Source organism: Crocodylus porosus, unplaced genomic scaffold (assembly GCF_001723895.1).
Source record: "Crocodylus porosus isolate Cpor-Errol unplaced genomic scaffold, CroPor_comp1, whole genome shotgun sequence".
NCBI lineage: Eukaryota > Metazoa > Chordata > Crocodylia > Crocodylidae > Crocodylus > Crocodylus porosus.
In genome coordinates this window covers 42,485,339-42,506,472 of record NW_017728910.1, presented here as the reverse complement: position 1 = coordinate 42,506,472, position 21,134 = coordinate 42,485,339, and the positions used below count along the sequence as shown (strand labels likewise).

Here is a 21,134-nt window from a genome sequence, read left to right as displayed (position 1 = left end):
TCGGAAGGGACCTCAATAGATCATCGAGTCCGACCCCCTGCATAAGCAGGAAAGAGTGCTGGGCCTACATTACCCCAGCTAGATACACATCCAACTTAAGAGGGTGAGAAAACACACTGTTCCTTCCTCCACTGAAAATGAACTCTTACATGTTCTTGCAGATCGGCACAGCACAGTGCTCTTCAGGAAGAGGTTAGAAATGGCTGATGGTGAATGACTGCAGTTTGTACCACAGCAGAAAACCTGTCAGGCCCTGTCTCTTGCAAGTCTTCAGCTGAAAAATGTGAAGCAGAAAACCTGTTATTTTAAATAAGTAAAAATTAACTTTTAATTTTACTTAATTAAAGCAAAACAAGAGAGAATATCCTCAGAACCAGTAAAGTATCCCTGTAAAATGATCCCATGAAATAGCAATTGACTGTGTAAAGCCATCAGTAGAACAGTAAAAGAGTCCATATACAACTGTATTATTGATTGGATTACCTTTGCTTTCAATTTCCTTGTACAGGAAATGGATTTTACTCTCCCCTTCCTGAATTTAAATAAATGCAGAAATGAATCAGCAGTTCTTTAAAGTGTCCGGATTCACAATTCAGGTGCCTGCAATTACGTCCAACACAGGGCAAGAGAGGAAACATTTTTTCATCCTTTTTCTTATTACAAATGAACTTTTAGTATCAGGCATGTCTATATTGTAGCAACCAACTGATGGTATGCGCAGGTTTTCCTTTGGTGTCACCTAATTGATTTGTTTTATGCACATAGTCATATCTAGGTATTTTAGAGTAAAAATAGGGTTTTTTTTTTTTTAAATTAATGTTTATTGCTATTAGCACATCTACTGCAAACCTATGTTTGGTAAAGTGAATTCTAGTCTGGCTTTGTACTCTTTCAACAGCAAGCTTAACTTTTCCAATTTTGGGGGACAAATTTTGTTTTCAGTCATCTTTTGTGTGTGAACTTCCTGATAAAATTTGGACTGCACTGGAGTCAGAATAAAAGTATAACTTTAATTGGTCTGGTGTGTGAACGTAGCTTGTCCTCCAGTTCCCAGGTTCAGTTTGCAAAGAAACCTTTTTTTCCCAAGCTAAGTTATGTTTTTTACCAAGACTGAAGAAATTTGTTATTTTTGTTGTGACGGCAGTCACTTTTCAGAGTAGAATCTCAGATGTTTGTTATGGAAGGGAGAAAAGGCTGTTTAGCCTGGTAGAGTTGTATTGTTCTACGAGCAAGTTCTTTCCCTTCTCATTTCCTATCACTTTGGAAAAAAACAAGTTTTACGTTTACTTTTTTCTTTTTCTGTTTTTAGACTCCATATCTTGATTTTTTTTTTTCTTTTTCTTTTCCCCCTTAAGCATGTGACTAAATGGTGGGGGAGAGGGGAAGTGCTACACATCTGAAGGATACAATTTGTGACTCACTCTTAAAAATCTAGAGAGAGAAGAGGGTTGTGTTGGGAGAAAGTATGTATTAGTGGAGAAAAGCAAAGTTTGTTTTAGTGGCAATTTGGGATTGCATAGGGGGAATATCTGTGGTGAGCACTAAAATGATGAGCTGCAAAGAGATGACTTAATGGATATGTAATAGTTATGTAAGTAATATATAACTAGGACAGCAGAAGAAGAGGACTTCTCAGATCCCCAGTGACTTGACTAGCAGTGGCCATAAATGTCTTCATTACAGTTCAAGGGAAAAGAGGTCCACAGACAGGAATAGATAGGCAAGGTTGGCCAGATAGTACTAGGCAGGTGAAAGAGTCACATGGGAAGAAGGAAGGAGTAGGAGTAGGTTCATAGAAGTGGCTGGTTGTTCACTCAGCTTATTTAATAGAAATCAGGATAAGCATTCAAATTTGGTATGCTGAACCTATAATTCTTGAACTCTTCTCCAGAAAGTTCTTTTTTTTTTTTCTTATGGTAGTAATAATATTGCCATGATAGTCGAGTAATTATGTGAGAGGCTAGGATTTCTTTGGGTGATATCTTTTATTGGATCAACTGCATAGTTAAGATAGCATTAGACAAGCTTTTGAATGCAAGATATTCTTCTTCAGGTCTTGCATTCAAAAGCTTGTCTAACTATCTCAACTATGCAGTAGGTCCAATAGAAGAGAATCACCCAAAAAAACCTTTTTTTTTTTTCTCAAGTTCATTATCCTGTGCCAATGATTGTATTTTTTTAAAGTAATCATTTATATAGAAATTAACGCCATCTAGGAAAAAGTCAATGGAGGTGAATCAGAAAACTATGAATTATATTCAATGAAATCAGAGCTCAGCTTGAGTTAATAGGCATGAGATGCTTTACTATGCAGTAAAGCAAATTACTGCATAGTAAGCATCACCATCTACACATGCAGACCCTAACTGCACAGTAATTCATTCTACTGGGCAGTTAATTTGCTATCTGCAACTGCAAGTAGCAAGTTAATTGCTGAGTAATTACTGTGCAGTAAGGCACTTGTAGACAGCCAACTGGGAACAAATTTGTGCTTTTCTGCTTCATGTGGAAAAATATAGAAAAAAACACGTATTTTTCTTCTTTCAAGGAGAAAATTGCATGCATTTCACTTTCAAGGAGAAAAACCCAGATTAACCCTTTGCAGCAGGAAACTGCTGGTGGGGAGGAAGCTGCAGGCAGGAGGTGGTGGGTGGGCATGGCCAAGCCACTAGGGGGCACTACCCAGATGTGGAGCTGTGGTTTCCCCTGCATGGGCTGGGGCTATGAACCTCTCTTGTGCCTGGATTCCTATCCTGCTGCCATGGTGAGGGATGGGGGGAGAGAGGTACCAGCCCCTTCCCCCCCACAGGGATCAGGCAGGGCCTTTCCACAACAGCACTGAGACTCCCAGCTACATGGTATGTCTGCCCATGTGGATCTGTGTCTTCCTTGTGTCCCAGGACAATTTCTGGCCAGCCCCAGGCTGTTCAGGGAAATCACTGCACAAGCCAGAACTGGCTGGGAGCTGCCCCAAAAGGGACGGTGTCTGGCCAGCCCTGGGTTGCACAGGGAAGCCAGGAGGTTCTGAGTCCTGGTACTGCATGGACTCCCCACAGGACTCCCAGGTCCTCTGGGGAGCCAGGAGCTGAGCAGTCCTGGGACAGGGTGGGGCAGAGAGCTGGGCACTGGGGGGAGCTGGGAGGTGAGTAGTACTAGGACTGGGAGAGTTCCCTGTTCCCTATGACCTCCTAGTGTTGGGGTTGACCAGGAACAAATTTATTCCTGGTCAGCATCTACACATGTACTGGTTGGTTAGTTTACTACTTGTATTTACAGATAGTAGCTAATTGCTCAGTAGACTAATTTACAGCATGGTAAATGGTGCATACATGTAGACACTGATGCTTTACTGCACAGTAATTTAGTTGGCTGTGCAGTAAAGCATCTTATGCAGACACACTCGGTATGTATTACTTCTGACTTTCTAGGGGGTAACTCTAGAGTCATGTGGCTCTCACCAATGTTGTGTCCATTTAACATTTTACACTATATAAATGTGTTGTGTGTTTACACCTGTACGCGTGTCCTAGTTTAAACTACTAATCCAAACACTTCTATTTTGTGTGGATTACATAGGTGCAGTAAAAGGGAGTTGATTTCCTTGCCACAGTTTAAAATATCAAAATTGTTTTTAATTACATTTAGGAGTTAAAGAATGGTTTTATCCTAGAAATGCGGGTTTTCCTTTTTGTCACCTCCTTCTCTCTGAGTGGTAGTTTCCAGGTCCCTGTATAGGTGGAGCCTGGCATGAATCCTGTGGTGTTTTGGAGGTTCATGACGTGGATATTTTCTTGTTTTGCTGTGCTGGTGTGGCGTCTATGGTCTCACTGGGAAGCCAGTGTTTCTCTGCATCCGTTTGTGTTGCTTTTTTAATCTGTGTGGATTGTGTCGTACTGTCTTTATACATCTTTCTTGTTTGGTGTATGGTTAGGAATGGCCCATCCAGCCAAATGTATGCCAGGCACCTCAGACAGCGCAGAACCTTTTGCAGAGTTCTCCTGTGTTGAGAATCCTGGGGTGGCGGGGCTGGTTGAGAGGAGATAGGTAGTTAGCTGTGGGTTAGGTAGGGTCAGGGAGACCCCAGTGGTCAGGGCTGGCAGAAATCAGCAAGGGAGACTGATTTCTGCTGATGCTGACAAGTAGGCTGAGGAAGGCAAAGGTGTAGCTAGATGTAGGGGAAAGGAACTTTTTGTTTTTCGGTGCTGAAATATCTTATCAGTTGTGTTGGCTTGTATCCTTTTATTCTATGTAATAAACCTTTTTGTTGTTTGGCTTCTTACAGACTGCCAGTGGAAAGAGTAACTTGTAGCAAGTGATATTGTAGGCTAGCCCCTCCATGAAGAGGGGGACCTAAAAATATTCTTCTGTGACATAGCAGGGTGGCAAACTGGGGCTCTGGAAGACCCCCGCCCCTCCCCCTCAGGCAGGTTTGCAGCCATCTTAGGATAAAGTGCTAAACAAACTACCATGCCCCATTTTGGTGTACAGATTCTGGAGTTATCTGTTGAAGGAGAAAGAAAAATAGACACTGAGAGGAGCTTCCATAGGGAAATCCTTGGGACAGCTTAGATTGGGGAAAAAATAAACTAAAGTTTCTATTTGCTTAGGGATGTTAAGCAACAAATGAAGCCACATCCTAGAATTGGGTAAGTTTAAAGTATGCACAAAGTTATGTATGTTGTACTTACAGTAAGGTAGGAACATTATCTGTTTACCATCCCAGTTATTTTCATGTATACTCAGTTTGCAAATGAGAAAAAAAAGTTTTTAACTAACAAAGTCTGTAAATCCATCCTGGTGTCTGAAACACACAGTGACTTTATTTCCAGAATCGTGCCCTCAGTGATAATTATTTGATCCCACTCTTCATATTGTGTCTGGAGAGACACTTCTGCAATTCTGTTACTGTCAAGGACTTTATAGAGAGATATCTAAATGGCTTTGCCTTTAAAGGTGCTAAGTACCAACAGCTGCAAATGAAGTCCATGGGACCAGCAGATTCTGAAAATCAGGCTTTAGAAAACAAGTCTGGAATGTGATCCAGTTCACTCTCAGCTATGTTGGACTAAAAGGAGTACAAAGCAGCCACAATTTTTTTGCCTTAAGAGTAGAAGGTCTGGCTCTGAATACACAAAGCAAACTGGTACAGCATGCAAGAAGCTGTCATTGTTGGTCTGTTTTTTTTCCAGAGAACAACTACAAATTTAAATGTCTGAAGTATATTCATAGAAAACATCATTTAAAAATAAAAATAACTTGCTATATGTTTAGACAACAATATTTCTTTGCCTATGAAGAAGTGCTTAATTGCCACATTAGACAACTTGCATAGATTTGGTACTGAAACAAATTACTGCACTTGCTCCCATCTTTGAGTGAGCAGTTAATCATTTGATATTGTTTAAATAGACATATTTGCGACATGTTAATAATCTAAGAAAAGAAATCAAGGGCATTTAAGGAATATTTTAAGTTTATTATCTAATTGTCTTTCAAAATTCTTTAAAAAATTATATAATTCTTGCAAGTAGAGCTAGGTGGTTTCATTAGAGTGACTCTAAGAACAGGCTTGGATTTGCAAGGTGTTAGGCTTCCCTTTATCATCTGGTGTAGGAATCTGCCCTCCTGGAACTACTGAAGCAGAAAATTATGACAAACACTTCCTTTCTTTTCCCGTTTTCCCCTGTTTCATAGGTGCTACCTCTTCTCTTACCCTCTGTCTTTTTTTTCTAATTCTAATCCCTTTCCCCTTAAGCCCATGTTCAGTAAACATGATGGATATAGGGACTCAAATTGTACATGGTCCCTATTTGATCACAGGGAGAAAAATAAGAAGGTCCCCATTTTAGCAGCTGTGTAGACAGTAATCATAATTACTATCCCTGAGTGCCTATACAAGTGAAGGACAGGCATTTCCAAAGGTGCTTTAACTTTTTCACTTTACTTAAAGTGTACCTTAAAACTTACTAGACATTCCCCAGCTTGGTGTGAGTTTCTTGCCTCGCTGTAACTCTGTGGAGTAGGAGGCAGGGCGTGCCAGACACGGCACAATGCAGCCTGAGATCACGGGGAAGCCCTAGTTAAATATGAGTGCAATAAAGGTGAACTAGGTAGGCTGAGACACACTATCGGAGTTTGCCTTGCATTTAAAACGCATACAGTGTGGTTTAATTAAGGTGACTTAATTAAAGTCACCTATATGTATTAAGTGATGGTTTTACAACACTTTAAATGGTGAAAACTGTAACATGTATAGGCACCCTCTCTTCTTCCCATGCTCAGTGGACTTCAATGAACAATCCTGCCTTCTGCTTCTTTTGCAAGAGGGGTTTCTAAGCTGAAGGAAGCTCCATTCTGCTACACTCTAATGGCTAATACAAAAGGCACAGTCATCTTTAGTGCTCTGTTTGGAGGAGCCTATGTCAACTCTACGTATGGCTTGCTGTGAGATGCCAGTCTGCTCCAAGCAGCCTTGTTTGTACAATGTGTACCTCTGTAAAAGTTGGATAAACAATGAAGACAACGGAATAGCTATTTTTAATAAGTGCCATTATTAGCAAGTAAATTTCCCCCCAACTTTCAAGTTTTGCAAGTCTCTCAAATATCTGCTCTCTTGAAGCAGATGAAGGATGCTGAATTGAATCAGTTGAAACATTGGCAAAATACTATTGCCACACTGTTGACCGTAGGTGCTATAGGGCTTGGGTCCTTTACTGGATGATGTCTTCTTTTCTATGTAGGGTAGGGGATCCTATAGCACCCTTAGCCCCGATACAAATCTCACCTGCCATGACTTTGATAATAAGTATATATATTTTCTTTTTATTATAAGGATAAGGTATACTTTTCCCAACAGGAGGGTGTTTGCCAAGAAACAAGGCAGAAGAAAGATGTCTACTGACTCAAAAAACAAAAATCCCAGAAAAAAAAGAGACTCCACTATCCCTTGCACCTCAGCCTCACACCACCTGACACCCAGGATTCCTTTCAGGGTGTTTTTAAAAAAAAAAAAATCTATGGAAAAACAAACAAAGAATAAAGTCTGTCTTCAGTGCTTCCTGCAACTCTTAGTATACTCAAAAACAATGCCACTATTTATTATCCAGCTCCCAATCATCTTTGCCTGACTGCCTCTGGTGTGGCTAGCTACTCTTCCTGGCTAGCCTCCAGTGTGTCTTACCCATCCTGGGAGTTCCTCTTGGCATCTGGCTACAGCCTCCGTTGGGAAACTGTCCTTGTCTTCATTCCCCCGCTCCTGGGAACTCTCCAAGAGCCCTCTTCCAGGCTGTTTTTCTCCACTCTGGGCATTCCCTCTCACACTGCTTCTCTCCATGCCCTGGGCATTCCCTTCTGCACTGCTTCTCTCTGCATCCCGCTCACCGTCCCTGGGACTGGAACTTCCCATCCCCAAGCTCTGTTGGCTCATCCAGAGCTGGCGCTCGCTCTGGAAAAGCCTCTTGCTTCCCCCCATCTCCTGGTTTCCTGGAGTAAGCGCAGGGAAGAATGATTTTCCCTGCAGGAAAGCCATTTCCTTGCCTTTTTTTCTCCTTTACACGCATCAGTGCAAATGTTGTTTGTCCAGCTTGGATGATCAAATGCAAATATCACATAGCACTTAATATTGTTTTTTTTACTCAGATAAATTGTTTTGCATGAATTGCTAATATGCTTTATTTTTATTTCTAGAAATATCCAAATTACAGTTGTAATTTACTTCAGAAATTGTAAATCTAATGGGTTTTTTTACATTATTGAGAAGTGGTTAATTAAAAGCTATGGAGATATTTATTTTCATCCTAAATTGCTGAAACAATTTATTACCATGGTATTTTTATAGCGTTACATTTTTATTGCTTTATACTACACATGTTGAGCTTTAATATTTTCATCCTTCATTCATTAATTTCAAATTAAATATTGAACTTTCATTGCAATTTAATCATAGCTTCTAAAGCGTAAAAAATAAGCTTTGGCTTAACAGCTTTGGTTTTTGTTTTTGCTGTGCCACAAACTCACGTGTTGCGTGTTAAACCATACACAGGGCAAAAATTGCTACTGGCATTTCCCAATAGTAAATAAATACCCTGGGGAAAAAAAAACAAAAACAAAAAAAGCGGTGCAAAGCATGCCAAAGTGGCTGGGATAAATGCAGAGACAAAGGAGCAGAGTCCTAGAGCTGCCTTCTCCCCTGTCTCTGCATGCTGTGCAGTCCCCACACTGGAGTATCCTGCACCCTAGCCAGCCACTCCCCAGCTGACTGGGGCACAGTGTGCCTCGAGATGGGGGAGCAGGCAGCCCTTCGCAGGCTGCTCCCCTGTCTCTGCATGCTTTAGCTCAGGGGTGCACTGCAGAGCCTATCTCAAGGCAAACTGCACCCCAGCCAGCTGTTCCCCGGCTGACTGAGCACTGGGTGCCTCAGTGTGGGGGTTGCTTGCTTGCTGCCTTACGCTAAGTCACTCTATGCTCCAGCCTCCCCCTGCCACCTCGTGTCTTGCTGTGAAGTGCATGGGGAGGGGTGAGCACTGCTGCACAAAATAGTGGCATCAGTTTGTGCTGTTACTATTTCTGCTACTGCAAACATGCACCCATGCTCATGGGGATGAGGCCAGAAAGGAGTTGTCTTCCTACTGAGCTGTTATTTCAGATTCTATTCCACCAATCGGGTGTATAAAAAAGTGCCTAAATCTGATAAGCCACCCTACTTGAGTCCATGAAAGAAAGTTAATGGGGAATCCAGGTTGTAAATGTATTGGTCTAGAGGAAAAGGCCATCAGGACTCATAACAGAGCTGATATCTTTTATTAGACCAACAAGATTTTTGCAAAAAAAATTCTTTCATTGCAACTTTTGGGTGCAAACACCCTTCATCAGGCATTGGAGAAAAGATTGTAAAAGTTCTCTTGGGTAGAAATGCAAGTTCATATTTCATAGGATTTCACATAGGAGTCAGTAGATGAAAAACTCCTTTGCACAGCCAGTTCATAGCTGGTATGGGACCTCTCACCTCCTGTGAGGACCTGTGATGATGCAGGTTACTTTGAAACAAAGGCAGGAGCATGGTTTCAGGTTTCAAGCGGTCACAGTTGCTTCCTGCTTGGGGAGAATATGAAGATTTCATTAATGGGAAAGGTGTTCAATTCCTTCTCCTCCTTGCTGTTTTTTTTGGTGACCCAGTCTTAAGGGTAAGAGGATCATGTATTACAATTCAGGACTGGGACAGGTTAGAATAAAATCACATGTAGGTGTGCAGGTGTACTTAGATGCCTAATAGGTAGAACGAAGCCTGGTCCAAAGTCGCCCCAGTTGGAGCGAATAACAGCCACCACAGGTCTAGGCATCCTAATGATCCTGACTAGCTATTTTAGTCAGCCATAGCTAGGATGGGGGACATTGACTGTTTAGTTAACTTACTTTAATGTCTCTGGCCTCAGACTTAAAAACAGCCCAAGCAGTTGCACAGTATACCTCACTCCTGAAGGAGCTTCCTGACCCTACTTATCTATGACCTTAGTTCCTGGATCTTGCCCTGTTTCTAGTTCTAGTTCTACCCTGGATCTTTCCTTAGCCTTGTCACCAGTCCTTGCTTCAGCCTTATTCCTGCTTCCTATCTGATCTTCAGTTCCTGCCCTGGATCCTGGTGCTCAGCCTTGTTCTCCACTCCTGAGCTGGCCTGATTTCTGTTCCTGCAAAGCTGCCTTAAGTATCTTGGATTTCCTAGCTCCTGGTGTCTGGCACAGTCCTGGTCATGATTCCAGGATCCCAGCCTCCAGTGTGGTTCCTGCCTTTATACCCTTTGATTTCTGATTCTAGTTTCTCCTCCAATTTAGGTTGAAAGTCTAACTAACCTATCTTGCTGCCTAATGGCTTCAAACATTATCATTAAGGTTCTGTCCAGTTTTTTGGTTACAAACTCTTGTTTTTAGGTGCTTGTTCTTCTTTTACATGATACGTCATATCATTTTCTTGAGGTCTGGATACAAGAAGATCAGAATGCCGGTTTGACATTTAACTTTTAAAGGGTTGATTTTGCAAATGTTTTTGCACATTAGCAAACTTAAACCTGTAGGTACTCCCACTGAAATCTTAAATCTTGAAAGCATAAAGCACAAAGGGCAATGAAGAACAAGTGTAAAGTTTTAGAGGAAGAGCTAATAAATCTAAGAATACTTAAATGTTAACAGGACAAATTGGTGATGAGGCTCTGATTCATAATTAGATTGAAGTCAATAAGAGCTCTTTTGTTGAATTCAGTGAGGTGTGAAGGCTGTCATTATTCCCTGGGCAGGTTGCTGATGCCTTAGGGGCCTTCAAAAACAAGTGATTTATTCTCATATTGAACATTTGTGGGGGGAGAGGAAAAGGAGTCCAGCCATATCACCAGATAATTAGAAAGTTCAGCTGGAGGTCCCACATTTTCATAGTATCAGGATTTCCCCACATCTGTGCAGAAGGCAACTGAGAAATGTAAAGATTTGTAATGGCAACATTTGTTCTGAAAGGCAAAATGCAAGGAACGAGAAGCGACTAATGTACCATATCACCAAAAGGGCTGACAACTCAGTGTCTCAGTAAGTTAAACAACCTACCAAAAGCAGATTGGTATGAGAAAAGCAAAGGAAGAACATACTGTAAAATAAAAAAAAAATATTAAAGACTTGGAGTAGACCTGATCAGAATATTTTTTTTACAATAATATACTTTATCACCATAACTGGAACATTTGAAGATGTAAAAATTTTGTTGGGATTTTGAGAGAGAGATTTCTAAGATCAAGAGAGAGGGAGTGCTCATGTAGCAGGGGCAGATGAATTAATAGCCTGATCTTTTATCTGAAAATTTATATTTCAAAAGAATTCAGTCATGGGAAAACATTAAAATAATTTTGTACCAATGTTCAATAATTTTTTTAATTGATGACAAAACAAGTTTGGTGTCATCTGGCTGGTTCTAGCTTGTAGGGAAAAAATACAAGCAACAAAAAACAAAGTGGGTACTACCACATGAAGGATATAATGGAGAGTAAATAGAATTTATAAGTATATATGGGGAGTTAAGGACCCTCTATGCCAAGGTCCTTTTGGTTTTTTTCTGCTTAATGAAAAGATATTTTTGAACAACAGTATCCTGTTAATGCATATTGTATATCCCACCATAAGGCCCTAAAAGGCACCTGTAAATTAGGTAAATTACTTGAGGATCACTTGACCTCACCGAGCTACCACTAGATAAGACCCTAAAATTATAATACTGGGTCAAACCAGAAATCTGTCTAGCCAAGCATCCTGTCTCCCATAGCAGTGGCATAATGAGGGCAGAGTGAACACGACAACCAACCTGGGTACTGAACTGGGTGCAGGAGGATGGAAAAAAGCAGCTGTTCTTGACAGCCATGTAACTGCAGCTATGACTGTGATGATGCAACAACCAAAAGTCAGTGCTGCTGCTGTATCCCCAGCATCTAGCTGTGTCCCTACACTGCTGTTTCGTAGAGTGGATATTTTTGAGTAAGAGCATAAGAAACAGGGTACAATGAAAAACATCCTTTATCAATGGGTTAAAAACATTAGTTATGCATTGTATGAGAAAACACTTCCCTTTGTTTTAAACCTGCTGTCTGATAATATTATTAGTAAAAATTGCAGGTACTACATTTCAACTAGGATTTTTCAGTGATATAACAAAATGTGTTAATTTTCTCACTGTTTAAAAAAATAAACAACGTATTTTTGCACCAAATTTATGGACTTTGCAATGAAAGTAGAATTCCATTTTTAGTTAATGCCTGTGGGTCAGAGGATATTATTTTGGACTCTATTTGTGTACATAGCACACCTCCTGCTGGTCAGAGAAGGAGGTATGTGGCCAAAGGTGGTATTTATCTCCTAGATAATCTTTTAGTTAATTATTATTTCCTCAATAACGTAAGTCTGGCTTACCCACATAGAATTATTTCAGTAGTGGGTGTGCTACTTGGTATTTTTTTAATGGAAACAGATTGTTAGTTTCTTCATTGGGCTTTCATTCAGTAGTGAACCTATACAGGTATCACCTGGTAATGTAGATACTGTTTAAATCACTGTAGCATAATTTTACAACCAAAATAACCTTCACTTCAAATAGTGTTCATACATGAAATGTGTGCACTTGTGTAGCTGTACCAGTGACTGAAATCCTGGGGTGGATACAACATGAATATAGCATCCAAATCACAAAAATCATAGAATCACAAAATCATAGAAAATTAGGGTTGAAAGGGACCTCAGGAGGTCATCTAATTCAACTCCCTGCTCAGAGCAGGACCAGCTCAAACTAGCTCATTCCAGAGAGGATGGAACCTCCCTGGCTGCAACGTGAGACCATTGCTCCTTGTTCTGTCATCTGCCACCACTGAGAACAGTCTAGCTCCATCCTCTTTGAAACAACCCTTTAGGTAGTTAAATGCTGCTACCAAATCCCCCCCTCAGTCTTCTCTTCTGCAAACTAAATAAACCCAGCTCTCAGCCTCTCATAGGTCACATGCCCCAGCCCTTGAACCATTTTTGTTGCTCTCTGCTTTACTTTCTCCAACTTGTCCACATCCTTTCTATAGTACTGGATACAGTACTGCAGGTGTGCCCTCACCAGTTCAGAATCGAATGGAATAATTACACCCTTCAGTCTATTAATAACCCTCCTATCAATGCAGCCCAGTATACTGTTAGCCTTCTTGGCAACAAAAGCACACTGCTGACTCATCCATTTTATTGTCCACTGTAACCCCCAGATCCGTTTCTGCAGAGTCACTGCTTAGCCAGTCACTCCCCAGGCGGTGCATGGGATTGTTCCATCCTAAGTGCAGGGCTTTGCACTTATCTTTGTTAAACTTCATGATTTGTTTTGGCCCAGTCCTCCAATTGGTCAAAGTGACTTGGAATGCAAGCCCCACCTTTCGGTGCATCTGCTGTAGCCCCTTGCTTGGTGTCATCCACGAACTTACTGAGGGTGCATTCCACCCCATCCTATCTCCATTAAGGACAATGTTGAACAAAAGCAGACCCAGGACTGACCCCTGGTGCACTCCACTTGTACTGGCTGCCAGCTAGATGCTGAGCCACTGATTACCATCGTTGAGCCTGACAATCCAGCCAGCGTTCTGTCTACCTTACAATCTAACCCATTCTTTCTCAGCTTGCTTGCAAGAATGCTGTGGAAGACGGTATCAAAAGCCTTGGTAAAGTCACGGTAATTACACCAACTGTTTTCCCCTCAGTCACAGACCCAGTTTTCTCTTCATAGAAGGCAGTCAGGTTGGTCAAGAATGACTTGCCCTTGGTGAATCTATGCTGACTGTTCCTAATCACCAGTGATCCTAGTTTTCCCTGCTAAAAAAAAAAATTCGCAAATTCTCTGATTAAAACCCCCAAATTCATTATTTAAAATTAAAGGCCCCTCCTCCCACCCTACAACCCCCCTGGTCCTGCTGATGCCCCCCACCCACAGCTTCTGCTCCCCCAGCCCTGCTGGTGGGGGCTCCCAGCTACCAGGGCTATGGGGCCAGGGACATGGGTCTGCAGCCCCTTGTCCCTGGCAGGAGGTGACTGCTGCTGCAGCAGTGAAGCCCAGATCTCCCCCCTGCTTCCTGCTTCCTGCAGGCTTGGGGTGGGGGGGCATTGCTCACTGCTGCAGCGCACAGTCCTGGGGGACAGGGGAACCTATGCCCCCCACATCTGTCTGCAGTGCCCCGTCCCACTCCCCGCTGGGGCCCTGCAGCTGCGTATTGTGGCCCTGGGCCCCAAGCACTGCTCGGCTGGGCAGCAGTTCCAGCCCTACCCAACTCCCTCCCTCCCTCCTTATGGGGGCCTCAGTCCCCACCCCCACCGTTTACCTGCAGAAGCTGTTCATATATGTGAACATGGCTCCACCTGCCTTACCGCCCTTCTTCCACTCCCTCCCAACCTATTGCGGACTGGAAATCTGCCAGCCTTTGGGGAGCTCATTGCAAAATTTGCAGGTTTCTCCAGTAAAAGGAGAAATCCGTTTGCCTTTGGTAAAATGAACAATCCGCAGTTTATTCCATTTTTTCTATGGGAAATGGAAAACCTTGATCCCTGCTAATTACCTTCTTCTCCAAGTGCTTAGAAACAGATTCTTTGAGGACCTGCTCCATGATTTTTCGTGGGACTGAGGTGAGGTTGACTGGTCTTTAGTTCCCTAAATCCTTCTTCTTGCCTTTCTTAAAAACAGGCGCTATATTTTTTCCCTTTCCCAATTGTTTTGGACCTCCCCCAATCGCCACAGGTGTTCAGAGATAATGCCGAGTGGCTCTGCAATCACATCAGCCAACTCCCTCAGCACCCTCGGTAGCATTGCTTCCAGCCCCAGGGACTTGTACATGTCCAGCTTTTTTAAATAGTTCCTAACCTGCTCTTTCACCGAACTGCTCACCTTCTCCTCAAATTGTTCTGCCTGGTGCGTTAGTTTGGGAGCTGACCTTGCCTGTGAAGACTGAGGTAAAAAAGGCATTCAATACTTTAGGCTCTTCCTCATCACCTGTCACTAGGATGCCTCCCCCATTCAATAAGGGACCCATACTTTCCCTAACCTTCCTCCTGCTGCTAACAAGCTTGTAAAAACCCTTCCTGTTACCCTTCACAAACCTTTCTAGCTGCAACTCCAATTGTGCTTTGTCCTTCCTGATTTCATCCCTGAATGCCTGAGCAATATTATTATACTCCTCCCTTGTTATCTGTCCAGGCTTCCACTTCTTGTAAGCTTCCTTTTTGTGTTTAAGCTCACTGAAGAGCTCTTTGCTAAGCCAAGCTGGTTGCCTGTCATATTTGTGCATGGGATGGTTTGTTCCTGCACCCTCAGTAAGGTTTCTTGAAAATACAGTCAGCTTTCTTGGACTCCTTTCCTAATCATACTGGCCTCACAGGAAATCCTGTCCATGAGTTCCCTGAGGGAGTCTAAGTTTGCTCCTCTGAAGTCCAGAACCCATACTCCGCTGCTCTCCTTTCTTCTGTTTGTCAGGATCTTGAACTCAATCATCTTGTGGTCACTTCTGCCCAACTTGCCATTCGCTTCTACATCCCTCCCCAGTCAATTCTTCCCTTCTTGTGAGTAGTTGATCACAGTCCCTAGTCAGTCTCTCCCAACACTTGCATCAAGAAGTTGTCTCCAATGCTCTCCAGAAACTTCCCGGATTCCATGTGCAATGCTATATTTCCCGTCCCAGCAGATATCAGGGTGATTTTTGAAGTCCCCAATGAGAACCAGGGCCTGTGATCTGGAAACTTTCACTAACTGTCTGAAGAAAGTCTCATTTACCCCATTCTCCTGGTCTGGCAGTTTATAGCGTGCAGCCTCCACAACATCACACTTGTTGCTGTCCCCTCTATCCTCAACATGGAGACTTTCAACAGGACTATCTCCAGTTTCATACTGGATCTCTGAACAATCATACAGAAATCTTAAATACAGCACAACTCCTCCTCCTCTTCTTCCCTGTCTGTCCCTCTTGAACAGTTTGTACCCATCCATGACAGTGTTCCAGTCATGTGAGCTCCCACCAAGTCTGTTGTCTCAGTCATATCAATTCTTTCAATTCTTTGGGGACTTTCAATTCTTCCTGCTTGTTTCCCAGGCTCCATGCATTCGTGTACAGACACCTTGGGTGTTTTCCTGATTTGCCTTACTTTCTCAGGAAGAATGAGGCCTCCCCTGCTGCCCCCCCTCCTGCTTCTGCTTCCTCCAGGTGCCCCACTTCCCCACTTACCTCAGGGCTCTGTTCTCCTAGTTTACCTAGTTTAGCCCTCCTCACTAGGTTAGCAAGCCTGTCTGCAAAGATGCTCTTTCCTCTCTTCCCCAGGTGAATCCAGTCTCTTGCTAGCAATCTTTTTTCTCGGAACAACATCCTATGGTTGAAGAAGCCAAATCCCTGCTGGCACCATGTGTACTGCCAGGCATTTATCTTCAGGATGCATCCACTCCTGCCAGAGCCCTTCCCCTTGGCCGGAAGGATCAAGGAAAACACCACCTGTGTCCCTGTCCCCTTCACCCTTATACCCAGGTAGCCCTGCAGTCACTCTTGATCTGATCAGGTTCACCCCAGCAGTATCACTGGTGTCCACATTGATGAGCAGCATAGGATAGTAGTCAGAGGGTCAGACAAGTCTCTAATCTTTCTTGACACCTTCGATCTGGACTCCAGGCAAGCAGCCTCCTGGGATAACAGTTCAGGTCAGCAGAGGGATCCTCCTTCCCCCACAGAAGGGAGACTCCAACCACCACCACCCATCACTTCCTTTTTGTGGCAGTGGTCTCAATGCTCCCCCCTTGGGGATTCCTAGCCTGGCCTCTTCTACTAATGAAATGTTCTCCTCCTCCTCTGTTGCCAGCATTCCATATCTGTTCTCCAGGCAAACCATTGCATATGGGGACAACAACTTCTTGCTGCCAGAAGATACAATCTTCTAGTTTCCACCTTCCTGGGAGTCCACACCCTCTTCCTTTTTCCAGCACCACCTCTGGCAGTTCTTCCTCCACAGTCCAGAAGTTTCCTTCAGCATGGAATCAATGAAGTCTTCATGCCAGAGGATGCTTCAGAGCCTTGCTACCTCCTCCGGTAGCTCTCTTGCCTTCTCCTTGAGGGACACCAAGGTCTCCATGAGGGATGGCACTGCTCACCATACAGGAACTCCTCCAACTGGCTGATGTGGGAAGGAGCCTGCAAGCCACGGTCTGCACAGCACCAAACCAGGACCTGGTTGGAAGCCTCAACGGTGTGTGCTCCTGCCTGAACAGACACCTCACAGGTGAAAGCGGAGGAAGATCTGGAAGTGGCAGTGGCTCTGGGATTGAGACATCCTCCAGCCATGTCTCTGGGTCTTCTAATCTGCTGCCTCTCATTTCATGCCTCTCTTTCCAAGCAGACATTCCCTAGCAAACTCCTCTGTAGCTGGCCTGTTTGCAGTTCCTTAATCTAAGGAGTTCCCTTTTCCCTGCAACCTCTTTCCTCTCAGCAAGCTTACAGTGAAGGACTGAGAGAGAGCATTTCCAAGCAAACTCCCCCTTGCTCTGGTTTCTAGTTAAACAAGGGGCTTAAGTCTTGGCCTAGCTGCTCGGTTTTATCTGCCAAAATAAAACTATGTTGGTTAGTCGGTCCTAATTACATATTAAAAAAAAAATCTTACCTTTCAGGATCTCTTTCAAAGAGAGAGGAGCCAAACTGACTAGCAAACTGTCCTGTTTGCTGCTCCCCTGGTCCCTTGGACTGTCTCCTTGTATACCTCTTTTGGGTCTGAACTGGCTAGGTCCCTTTATCACACCCAGGCAGCAGTCAATCAGCAATCAGTCCTCTCAGCAGCTCATAGCACACACCCAAGCACACAAACCCACCAAACAGCCCTTAGCAAGCCAAGCACACAGGCAGTCCTGGCTTAGTTACCTTCCCAGAACAGGATCTGGTGCAGGGGTGGGAAATTATTTCGGGTGGAGGGCTGCTTACCAAGTTGTGGCAAGCTGTCAAGGGCTGCATGGGTAGCCCTGCCCCTTGACAGGTGCCCTGCCCCCTAGTCACCATCTTGGGACCAATGTCCCAGGGCCAGCACTAGTGGGGCCCAGAGCAGGATGCAGGCTGGCAGGGGTCTGTGGAGCCGAGCTGGGCTGCACCAAGAGGGAGAGGGGGGAGCTGGCCTGGCTCCATAGAGCCCCTGCCAGCTGGGACCCTGTACCCCTGCTGGTGCTGGCCTTGGGACATAGGCATGGGCCCTGCTCCTGTACCCACTCACTCCCAGTGTCCCCTAGCCTCATGGTACAGGCTGGGGGCAGCGTGCAGCCCCGACCCCCTGCTCACCAGCAGGGCAGGAGCTGCTGCTTATAAACATAAGTCTATACCTAGAGCTGGCTCTGGCCTTGCCTGTCAGGGTTGCACTGTGGCAGCAGCAGCTACAGCCCCTCCCACTTGCTGCTCCAGGCAGCGTTTGCTGCTGCTGCCCACCCGGAGTTCACACACTGTGCAGCAGCAGTAGCAGCAGCAAACATTGCCTGGCATGGCAAGTGGGAGGGGCCTACAGCTGCTGCCACCTCAGCACAGCTCTGATGGATGACCTTGGAGCCAGCTTGGGGCCTAGGCTGACAGCAGGGGTGGGTTACAAGCTGGTGCTGAGTTGGGGGGGAAAAGTGGCCCCTCCCCTACCCCATGGCTGGCACCCTGCTTGCAGCCCCTGTAGCCACCTGTGCCTGCTTAGGACATGGGCCGTGAGCAGCTGCAGCAGGGAGTGCAAGCCATGGGGTGGAGGAAGGGCTGCTTTTCCCCCATGCTCAGCACCAGCTAGTCCCCTGCCCTTCCCCATACCCCACCCCTTACCTGAGTTTCCTATGGTAGGGCAGCCACATGGTCCCAGGCCAGAAGACCTTGCTGGGACTTCCAGCTGTGGGGGCAAGGCTGGGCAGGCCCTGCCTTGCAGGAGCTCTCTAGGGCTTCCCATGGGTCCTACTGCCCTTGGGTCCTGTCAGAGATGACAGGAACCAAGGACAGATGCATTTTAATTTTTTTCTAAATTTTTTTTAGGGGCCCCATGGCCCAGATAGATGTGGCCCATGAGGACATTCTGGCCCACGGGCTGTATTTTGCCCACCCCTGATCTGGTGTCTGGTTCCTTTCCCCCTTTTGTCCTCTTGCTCCCAGCAAACAGCTTGCAAACTATCCTGTTTGTTTCTCTCTGTTCTATGTTCCCCTGGTCACTGGGATTGCCCCCATATATACCTCTCTTAGGCCCAGGTTGGCTAGTACATCAGCTAATACTGGCTGATACATTAACTTCCCCTGGTTCTTGATACATATGCATTTGATAAGCACCTACCTAAGCCATGGTAAGCAAAAAGGATTTTTGTGGTTCACTCATGGTGTGCAGAGATGATTTTGCAGCCTTTTTGTGGCCTGCCTACTCCTTGCCATTGGTCAAGGAACCCTGGTGGTCCTATGCCTCGCCACTGATTGACTGAGAGCTGTCTGCCATGTGGCCCCATCCCTCACTACTGATTGGCAGAAAGGGGTGGGACAGTGCAACAGGCAGCCTTCTCATCCAGTCATTAAGGGGGTGGAGGTGGCTGCAATCTTGGCGGAACACCTTTTAGTTCCTAAGCTTTGGAAGGTCCATGTTTCTATTCATTTTTACTTACATATTTATAATCTTTTACTAATTGATTTCCATTCTGTAGAACTAGCTTCTATTTACAGATACCAGTAATTTTACTTTTGTTATTGGCTATCTAAAATGGAGGGGAGGAGGAAATACCATCCGAGGAAGAAAAAATAATCTTTTTTGTGTTCAGGATCTTTGGTAGTTTGATATCTATGTAAATTACTTATGGTTTAGGACTTTGTGATGATGCGTTGGATAGTGAATCTGTACTGCAAAGTAAGTAATTATGTCTAGAGATACAATTCAAAACATAAGTCTATACCTACAGCTGGTTTTTTTTTTTTTTTTCTTTCCCTCTATATTCTTTAAAAAAAACATGTTCAAGTTGGAGGAAGTAGGAAAGAAATCTCACGATCAGGAGGGTCCATATGGCCCTTGACAATTATACTTGGTGTTCTGCTTTACTGTACTGTTTGTCTGCTGGATTCAGAGATTAAAGCCATGGACTCAGGCTCCATGCCAAGATCAAATTAGTGTTCCTAAGCTTTTTATTTTAAGCTGCTGCTTTTAGAAATGACGCACCGAAGTAAGTCAGTTGATTGGAAAACTCGGTGAGCTATTACTATTTCATATCCTTTCCCACTTTTCTATAGTATTTATTTGTCTCTTACATTTTCATGGATATCAAATCAAATAACTCGGATAAACCTAAAGTATACATTATTTTAAGATCTATTATATATGCATATTTCTCCATATTGCAGATTATACAAATAAGTATGTATTTAATAAGGGAATTATGTGTGACAGTTGGTGAGAAGTTCAAAACCCCATCATTTCTCTTGTATTCTAATGCAGTAATGCAGGTGTGCTCAGCCCTAGGCCCTCAGGCCAAAACTATCCCACAGAGCTATGCCATGTGGCCTGTGGGGATTTTCACAAATTAGGAAATTTGGTGGTGGGAGGAGAGGTAGAAGTTCTGCATGGCTTTATTTAGTCTGCAAACTAAATAAGCCCAGTTCCCTCCAACCTCTCCTCAAAAGTCATGTGCCTCAGCCCCCTAACCATTTTTGTTGCCTTCTGCTGGACTCTCTTCAGTTTGTCGACATACTTTCTATAGGGGAGAGGGATGTGGCAAAACTGGACACAGTATTCCCTATCACCAGTGCAGAATAGAGGGGGATAATTACTTCCCTTAATCTGCTGGACATGTTCCTACTAATACAGCCAAGTATGCTGTTAGTCTTCTTGCAACAAGGGTACGCTGTTGAATCATACCCAGCTTATTGTCCACTGTAACCCCCAGGTTCTTTTCTGCAGAGCTGCTGCTTAGCCTGTTGGGTCCAAGCCTTTTCCCCTTGCTCACCTTCTCCCCAGACTGTTCTGCTGGTGCAGTAGTTTGGGAGCTGACCTTGCCTGTGAAGGCCAAGGTAAAAAACGCATTGAGTACTTCAGACTTTTCCTCCTAATCTATCACTAGGTTGCCTCCCCCATTCAGTAAGGAACCCACATTTTCCCTGACTTTGCTCTTATTACTGACATGCATGTAGAAACCCTTCTTGTTACCCTTCACAATCCTTTTTAGCTGCAACTCCAATTGCGCTTTGACATTCCTGATTTCATCCCTGCATGTCCAAGCAATGTTCTTATACTTCTCCCTGGTCACCTCTCCAAGCTTCCACTTCTTGTAAACTTCCTTTTTGCCTTTAAGCTCTCTGAAGAGTTCTCTGCTAAGCCAGGCTGTTTGCCTGCCCTATTGCTATTCTCTCTGCACGCAGGGATGGTTTGTTCATGCACCCTCAGTAAGGCATAGGAATAATAAGATGGCTTTTGGTTCCAACTAGCTTCAGGCATCAAGGACAACAAAAAGTCCTTTTTCAGATATGTGGGGAGCTGGAGGAAAAGCAAGGGCAATGTTGAACCCCTGCTAAACAAGATGGGGCAACTGACAACTGACGCCCAGGAAAAAGCCAACCTATTAAATAGGTACTTTGCGTCAGTCTTTCATCA

The 21,134-nt window shown here is 44.1% G+C and overlaps 1 protein-coding gene and 1 long non-coding RNA gene across 2 annotated transcripts in view; both read left to right on the top strand.

The window, feature by feature from the left end:
• LOC109308649 overlaps nucleotides 1-2,127 on the top strand; it is a 20,708-nt gene extending 18,581 nt beyond the window's left edge. The window contains exon 3 of the long non-coding RNA XR_002100662.1: nucleotides 2,054-2,127. This is a non-coding gene — a long non-coding RNA (uncharacterized LOC109308649). The remainder of the gene's footprint in view (nucleotides 1-2,053) is intronic.
• Nucleotides 1-21,134, top strand: part of CLSTN2 (calsyntenin 2) — a 520,261-nt gene that overhangs the window by 286,331 nt on the left and 212,796 nt on the right. The window lies entirely within an intron of this gene.